The sequence below is a fragment of the Condylostylus longicornis genome, unplaced genomic scaffold (genome assembly GCF_029603195.1).
Source record: "Condylostylus longicornis isolate FDR11 unplaced genomic scaffold, ASM2960319v2 ptg000010l, whole genome shotgun sequence".
NCBI classification, from domain to species: domain Eukaryota; kingdom Metazoa; phylum Arthropoda; class Insecta; order Diptera; family Dolichopodidae; genus Condylostylus; species Condylostylus longicornis.
In genome coordinates this window covers 17,420,842-17,429,711 of record NW_026577979.1, presented here as the reverse complement: position 1 = coordinate 17,429,711, position 8,870 = coordinate 17,420,842, and positions in this window count along the sequence as shown.

The window sequence follows — 8,870 nt, the reverse complement described above, 5'->3', positions numbered from 1 at the left end:
GTTTTATGAGCATTAAGTAAAAAAAACAAAACAAAACAAAAAATTAAAAAACTTAACGTCGTACTTTATCATGTAATTGTTTTGATTTTCTTATTTATCACACGGCAGTCAAAATGTTGAGTTATTGAGAGAGAAAAAAAAAACAACGTTTTTGATTTTTACGTTCTTCGTCATTAATTCGTTGTGAGTTTTTACGTTTATGAGGTTCAAACTTAAAATTTGTAATTGATATTATGTTGGAACTCTGTGCTGCGGTTAACAAATGCTATACAAGTAAGTTCTGGTAATAAAATTATAGTTCTTGTGACACGTTCAATAATTTTCTTGCTACAAAGTATGCAGGCTTTATCTAGAATCGTCTAATCGCTACACAAACTAAACTATTGAAATAATTCAATTCTAATGTTCTTTTTAATAGTTTTAAAAAGAATCTCAAAAAAATAATTTTAAAAAAGTTGTGCTAGTGTGAGGTCATTAAATGAAATTTTTTGTAATTAATTTAGTCAAGGCATGGGAGCGTATTTTTCGATCAAAAGACGTTGTTTACTACGGTGCGTATTTGTTTTTATGCAAGTTCGTTCTAAAGGCGTACATTGTAGGGGACATAAGCGAACGAGTAAGTCTAAAAGACAACCAATTGATAATCGAGTAGGTAGCAATTTTGAATTGCATGTTAAAAATGTGTGGTGACCCTACAAATTTAAACCTATTTGGCTTAACTGGTTCTTGTATTATTCGACATAATTTACAAACAAATTTCAAATTTTAAATTTTAACAAAAAAAATTTTTGAGCTTAATATTAATCTATTTTTAAATATGATTTATTGTGTCACAGTACTCTTCCAGACACCCTTTTGTATTGTGGAACAAACATTTCATTGCTAAACTACTATTGTTTTTCTTTTTCTTTCTCTTTTTATTTCTCTTCGGCCTCGTTTAATTTTGATGTTTGTGATGTTTTTATTGTTATTTATTTTAAGTAGGATGTAAGAAGCTGTAAAGGAGATAATAGCTTTTTGCCCTGAATCCTTAGCATAAACAGATAAAATATATATGGGTATGTGTATGAGTGTGTGTTTACTGTATTTATCGTAAGGAAAGTATGTATGTTTTTTGATATTTTTTTATTCTTTATGTTTGGATTTTTATAATAATTTGGTCTTCAATGAACCATGTTAACAATTTTACCGTGTAAATGTGAAAATTATTTAGCGAGCCCCGATTATTTTGTTTTTTTTTTCTTATATGCATGGTTAAAATTTGTTGCTGTAATATAACAATTATTTGGGGCTGTTGTTTAGCAAAAAAGCCAATAGTTAAAACACAAAATTACAAAAAGAAAAGAAGAAGAAGAAAAACCTAAAATATTGTGCTCGTACATAATTTCGGGTACGTTAACATTACAATTTTTGGCGTTTAAAATTTATGTTTTTTTTTTTTTGCTTGAATCATTTTGTTGTTATTTTGTTTATCGCATGAACAATTTTACAGGCATTTTACAATATTACACACGCCGCCGACTTTGTTTTTTTTTTTTTCATCTTATTACTTTCAAATTTTGTAATAAAGTAAATTATGAAGAACCAAAAAATCAAAGCAGGAGCAACAAGAAATTAACAGCGCTCTCTTTTAATATGTGTAAATATGTTAACTAGCATAACGTACTGAAAAAACAAAAGTATAATAAGAACAGAAAATAATGACAGGATTCAAAGCCTAAGGGTGGTGATTGACGATTTACTGAAACCTGTTGTTAAAAAAATAAGCCGCCGCCATCGATGTTTCGAATTTGTTTTATGTTTATTTTTGCCTATGTTTTTCGTATTGTTTGTTACTTTGTTATTATGTGTATTCAATGATCGTTACTGTAGTTTGGAATCCTCTACATTCACATATACTAGTACAGCAAATACTTAATTGGATTTCTTTTAAACAAAAAAGCTATTAGTGAGCATAAAACGAGGAGTAAAGACTAGAGTAAAGAATATGAAAGAAGGAGGGAGGGTAAGAATGTAAGGTGAGAATTCGATTCTGATGACGACGTCGTCATCATCATATTGTTTGTTGGCTTGTTATGCTTCTCTTACTGTTTCTAAACTTTTTTCTTTCTTTTGTTGCGATATTCAGTTAATCGTTCTGCTTACCATGAGATGATGTGCTTTTTTTTTTACATCAAAGTGAAAAGTGTTAAAAAGCGGTCTGTATGTACTTAAAAAAAATTGTAATAAAACAAGAAACTTTAAAGAAAAAAGATAGAAGAAAAAAATTAATAAACACAAATTGCTGCCGCCACCACTTTTTTACCAAATTAATAGAAGAAAATAAAAGCAAAGCCCCAGCTTTAGAAAATTTCTTTTTTGAATTCCGGTTTTGAAGATTCGAAAACATTTCCGTGTAAAAATTTATCAGATTTTATGTAGAGCTAAACTTCTTACTGCATGCACACCCTTACACTTTACAAGCTCTAACTTCACAAACTCAACATCCTAGTTAAAGTATGTGGCATAGTTGTTTTGATTCACTAGGTAATTATTGTACAGCACGCAACTATAATGAGCTGTAAATAAATTTTTCACCTTATGCCCATTTATTAATGTAGTGGAATGGTAGAGCTATATCGAAGACATTTGGCGTGAGTTACACAGTTAACCGAAATATTATGCTCGCTTATGGTATATTATGCTTGCGTCTTCTTTATAAAGGATTAACGAAGATGTCAAACACAGTTTCTGATATTTTTAGTAAATTAGATTTAATTTAGAAACATAAATGTTAACTGTGATGAAAATTGTTTTTAGAAAAACGGGGTTTCCAAATATAAAATTTGTGGTTAAAATCTTTACACACTTTTATCTTTTTTCAAATTAAATAATTTATTAAATGAAAATTCGGCCAATTTTTATTTCAATTGAGAGAAATTCAATTAAAAGAGTTCATTGTAAGATTTTCCATTTTTTTTATTTTTCCACATTTATGCAATTTTCATGAATACCCAAATAGACTGCCATACGAATTTGGTTACCCTATATTACATTTGTTGCTTGCGATTCTTGCAATTTGTACCGTACTTTTAGCATTGCACAAATCGGATAATGAAGCCGCAAAATAAAATAGAGAAAACGGCCAAACTTTGATCGGTGAAGAAATCACTATTTGTAGTGGTTAACAAAGTAAAGTGGCCTTTTAATTCAGCCATATTCTCAAATATTCTTCATTACGTTCTTAGACCATTTATTATATTGCGCTTATATTGCAGCGGTCAATCAATTATAGCTATTTTTTTAAAAAACAAAATTCACTCCTCCCAATATTGCATTTGATTTTTAACCTACGAGTACTAAACCATTTGTTATCACTCAATTAATTACTATTTTTAGAAGGATATTTCTAAAAAATACCTCAAACTTGCAAAGAATTCTGATTATAACCAAAAGTCATAAAAAATAATTGTAACACGACCATGAATATTATTTAAATTAAAATGGGACTGGGGATTGAATTGCCAAAATAATTACAATATTTTATGATTCTAAAACCAATACTAGACAATTCATCCATCATGGAGATTTGAACTTTTGCAAATTACAACATTTTTGCTCAATTACTCATACAATCAAAAACGCTCTAAATATCGAAATTCCCACGATTTTCTTAATAATTACACTCCCTTGATTTTTTTATGTTACATATTCGTTTTATTTTAATTATAAGACAAAAAATAAAAAACAAATCAACTTTTTTTTTATAGATACACACATGCATACATAAAGTTCATTTAATGAAGTCCTGCCGCAGGATATTTTCACTTTATGTATATATATAAATTTCTGTCTATATAAGTTTATTTTATTATATTGTTCCCACATTAATATATTGATGAAAAACGGACGGATCATCATTGGAATTGGCGAATGCGTCGGTTTGAATGTTAAGTATAATGTTGCGTTAAAAAAAATAATAACCTGATGAAGTAGGCGACGATGATGCCATGATATAGGTTTGGTAGGTAAAGTAATTTTTTATTTTGCTTGAAGCTAAAGCACTCTTTTTAAGGAAGATATGTTTAGAAACGGGTAAAAAGTGAAAAATTTTAATACAGTTAGAAATTTTTTTTAATACAAACCCTTTCTTAAAAATATTTTAAAGAATTTTAGATAAAAGAATTTTTTAAACCTGGTTAATAATAAAGAAGCGGAAAAATTCGCAAATTATTGAATCTTTATGAGTTTCGCTAATTATTTTAGATAAAATTTGGATAAATCCCGAATTAATATTCATTTATTACGAAATTTATTCACTTTCTCATAATTTTTTGTACATGTGTGAATAAATATTCGATTTGTAATTGGTCGCAATAATTTTGTCGCTGTAAATTGTTTATAATTCACATTAACACAGACAATATAATCATGTTTCTAAAATACTATAATTTTTCAGTAACCATTTGTGACCAAAAGGCCTAAAATTATGTTAAACATTGAATTTGACTGTCAGTTTAGGAATGTTTGTTCGTCTATCTCAATTTATTTTGTTGATACCAGATTCAGATATATTCTCTAAATTGATACCACAAACTACTTCCAAAAAATTACTTGGAGTCGTGCGGTCAAATCATGTAATATGTTTGATTAAACATACACGCTAATCGAAAATATGAATCATACAAGTGTCATCTGGAATACTTGTTGTATAACATCACATTAACCGATCCAAATTATTTAAGAATGTAACCAGAAACAAAGAATTCAATATTTTATTGGAGCGAGTCAATATACAGTGTCTTTGAAAATTGCATTCTACTGCATTGGCAATCTGTAAGAAAAGTAAGCATTTCTCCAGTTATCAAAAATATGTGTTTGAAAAAGTACTGTTATTTACTTCTCTTTTGATTGTAGTACTGAAATTATTGTAAGTAAAGTATTACTGTTCTATAGCTTGTGAAATAATCAAGAACTGGGGAAGACGAACACAACTTATAACAACAATTTTAATAATTTTTAGAGTAACTTACAATCCTACCATTCATTCAATTTAGAAACTAACACAAAAAGTAAATTTGTAGTGATTTTTTTTAAAAAAGAAAAAATGGTTTCAATTTTCGAGCTTTTTTTGAGTTCTTTTATTGTTTTAAATATCTTAGTTCAAACTAAAAACTATGTACGTACTCCTGAGCTTTCAGAAACAGTCATACATATTGTGTATACAGTTTTGATTAACACTGCTAATAATTTTGGATGTTTGTGTGTTTTGAAAAAAAGAAAAATTCTGGTGTGATCAGCACATTACCGATCGCAAGCTATGTTGTCTAGTTTAGCAAAAAGCTGTACAAGATTATCAAACACTTCATTCAAAGCTAGGAAGTAGCTAACTAGCTTCTAAAGCAAACTTTTTGAGGAAGCTGGTAAGCTTTCAGTTAACATACCTAGAAAAATATAAATTTGGCTCTCAGTAGAGTTTCGTTTTGTGCTATCCAAATTCCTTGAAATGTTCGTCTTTTACTTCAAGTAAAAAGAAAACAAAATATTAAGTTTGAAGAAATTTCGTCAATTATTTCTTTAGATATGTTAAAAAATCTAGAATCGGTCTCTAATAATAAGTTTTTCGAGCCCTGATATTATCAAAGATTTGGGAAATTTTTTGTTGTGCTTTTTTTCCGCATTTTTATAAAGTTTCTCTTATTTATCTTGTTTTAAGAGAACAACAAAACGACAAATCCAAAACCAGTTATGTGGCTTCAAATAAGCGTTTCTCATCGATAAAACCTACGTTTTATAAATTTTTTTAAGAAGCTTAAACACACTTTTAAAATAAATGGAAACGATTTGGAGCTTATGAGTAAATTACTAGTGATCTACTGTCAGTTTCTTATAAAAATTATTTGTCATTTCGTCAACGAATCCTATGCATTTCTAATTCAATCAAACTTTTTCAATAAGATAAAGCCTATGTGTATAACCAGCAGAATTTTTTTTTCATTTTTCAATAACAATCGAATCCTCCATAATCACATTACATAATGGTGAACAAGTATATTCATATATACCTACTACATACATTCATACAATTGCATTTATGCAACTTGAAAATTTTGAGTTCCGTTTTTCTCCTTTTTCTTTTCTGCGCCATCATTTTTACCTTTTTAATATTTTTATTTTCATTTTTTTTTTCTTTTTGCTACAACCATCATATAGCCCACCGTTTCTCCTGCTGTTGTTTCTTATACAATTGCATCAACAACTATTGCAATTTTTATGTGATTTTATTTTATGGTAAAGAAAAAAAGGCAAATATTATAATTGACTCTAAAAGTCTATTGGTTTCATGTTGAGCCCAATATATTATATATGATGCTTATTTCTATATACAAATGTATGAATGAATTTCTAGCTGCACTCATATATTATTATGCATGCAACGTACTTTGTCTGTATATAAAAATTGTTATCATTTCCGTGTGAAGAAATTTTTGCCGCCCTATTCGTTCAATATGAATTATAATGGCACCTACCCTACTATATATGTGTACATATTGATATATGCTGTACAATATTATAAGTCAGAAGAGAATTATTGGGTTCATAATGCTTTCGGCAAATAAAAATTAAGTTCATATATGCGATTATGTTCATATATACTTGAGTTTTAAAGTGATTGCATAAATTTTTTTATTGTTATTGCACAAAAAAAAGCAAAAAATTGATATCATAATGTATGAGTGCACATATAGGATAGGATGAAATGAGTGAATAGATTTGGGCCCTAAGTACCATATTTTATATATGGTAAAAAATTTTTTTTCTCTGGTTTAGTTTCTTTTTCCTTGTTTTCCTTTTATTTTATTTTATGATTATGCTGAAGGTATATGTGGCTTCTGAAGGTGTCTATTATATTTGTAAGGATTAAATTAAGGCATATTGGGAATAATTTTATATGTTTTATGATTTGAAGAAATATACACAGAAAAAAATGTATGAAAGAACAAAAGAGGAAATTTTATTCTAAAATTTATCGAATTTTACAAATTTAAAAATTTGAATTAGAAGATTGAAATTTAACATTCTGTAATCGATACTCTTGGTCGTTGTTCCTAAGATGATAGTTGATATTTCATCCAGAGAGTGAAACTTCACAAGAAAAATGTAGGATATTTAAAAATGAGAAGACCAAGTACCGAAGTACTGATGCTTTTCTTAAAAAGTACCGAGGCAAATGTGATATTTTTTGGAATGTTAGTATTTTTTCTTCACTAATAATCGAACTCTACCGAATATTATGTTTTTGGAATATACAATCCAACTTTGTAAACAAAAAGTATATTTTACTCATTTCTCATAATTCAGGATTTTTTTTTCTTAAAGATTCAATATTCATTTCTTTTCATTTTTTTCAGTGTAAATTAGCAAAAGCGACAAAAAAAAATAATAGTCACGTTTAAAAAAGAAATTAAAGAAAGCGGAGGAAAGCGTCAACATGAAGAAATAATTTTAATATGGTGTTTAAAATATTTATGTAATATTGTTTTAGGAAATAAATTTAATCTTTTATGATTAGAAGCAATTACTCAAACTCTAATCTTTTGATATGATCCCTTCATTAAACAATATTGCAATAGAGAAGTTGTGCAAATTTAAGATATTAAAGTTCCTGAATCATAGAAGACTATACTTCATCTTGATATAACTGATATATTGAAGTGTTGAAAATAAAAGTACTTGGATAAAAAAAACTTTAATCATTCATTTATAGTTTCTTTGGCGAAAGTTATAAGGCACTTTAATAATTGTGCTTTATTATTTTAATTACATAAATTATAAATGTTATAATATTATAGATAAAATTATTTAATGTTAAGAATCGAAGATTTTAGAACACAGTTATGAAAGGTTTAAATAAATCTGATTAATAGGTGAAGTAGTACTTACAGTACTTGTATAATCTGAAATTAGTTTTTTATATCTAGTCAATTGAAGCTTATATAAATAATTCGACATGTTGCAATAATTTTTATTACATACTTGTTCCTGCCAAGAGATTTTAGAATTATTTCAGAGATTTTATAATATTATAAATAAAGAATTCTGTGCTTTTTAAATTATGGAAGAAATAAATCGCGGAAATTAGTTAACAAAGGGATTGGCATTTAGATAACAATTTTGTGTTATTAGACCAAATTGCTAAATACTCTTTCACATTTTATGTGAAGATCAAATGCAATGGAGCTAATCAATACTTCAAAAATTCAGTATTTAATACAATTGACTTCGAAAATGCAGTATTCATATAACACTACACAATTCAGCAACTACAACTAATAAGTTGAATAATTGTATGCAATTATCATTACAATGCAATTCTGCGTTCGGGTTATAATGATTCGATTTTTTCATATAGAACTGCTGAATACCTTTTCTATTTTTCTATTTTTATTAGTTTTCCAAATGTAATTTAATTTAACATGTAAGTTTTATTTTGCAAATGATATTGGGTTGGGGGGATATGCAAGATTTTTCCTGCGTATAAATAAATACTTATAAGGTCGAAACCACGCTACACAGAGTTAAGTTTTATTTTCGGCCTTGCAGTCAATTTAATATGACACATAATTTTCGAAATAAAGCTTGTTAAAGTCGAAATTTTTGTCAGATGGTTACTCTATGTTGTATACCATTTTTATTCCCTTATACAATTTTTGCTGAAAATTTATTAAAAAATGATCCCTCAGATTGTTGGTCACCTTATGTGAAACACCCTGTATAAATCATCAAAAACAAATAATAAACTAAATTGAACTAAACAAAATTAGATTTAGGCACTTATGTCTTAATTCTTTCCAATCAGATTTTAAAATCGCAATTATTTGCAATATGGC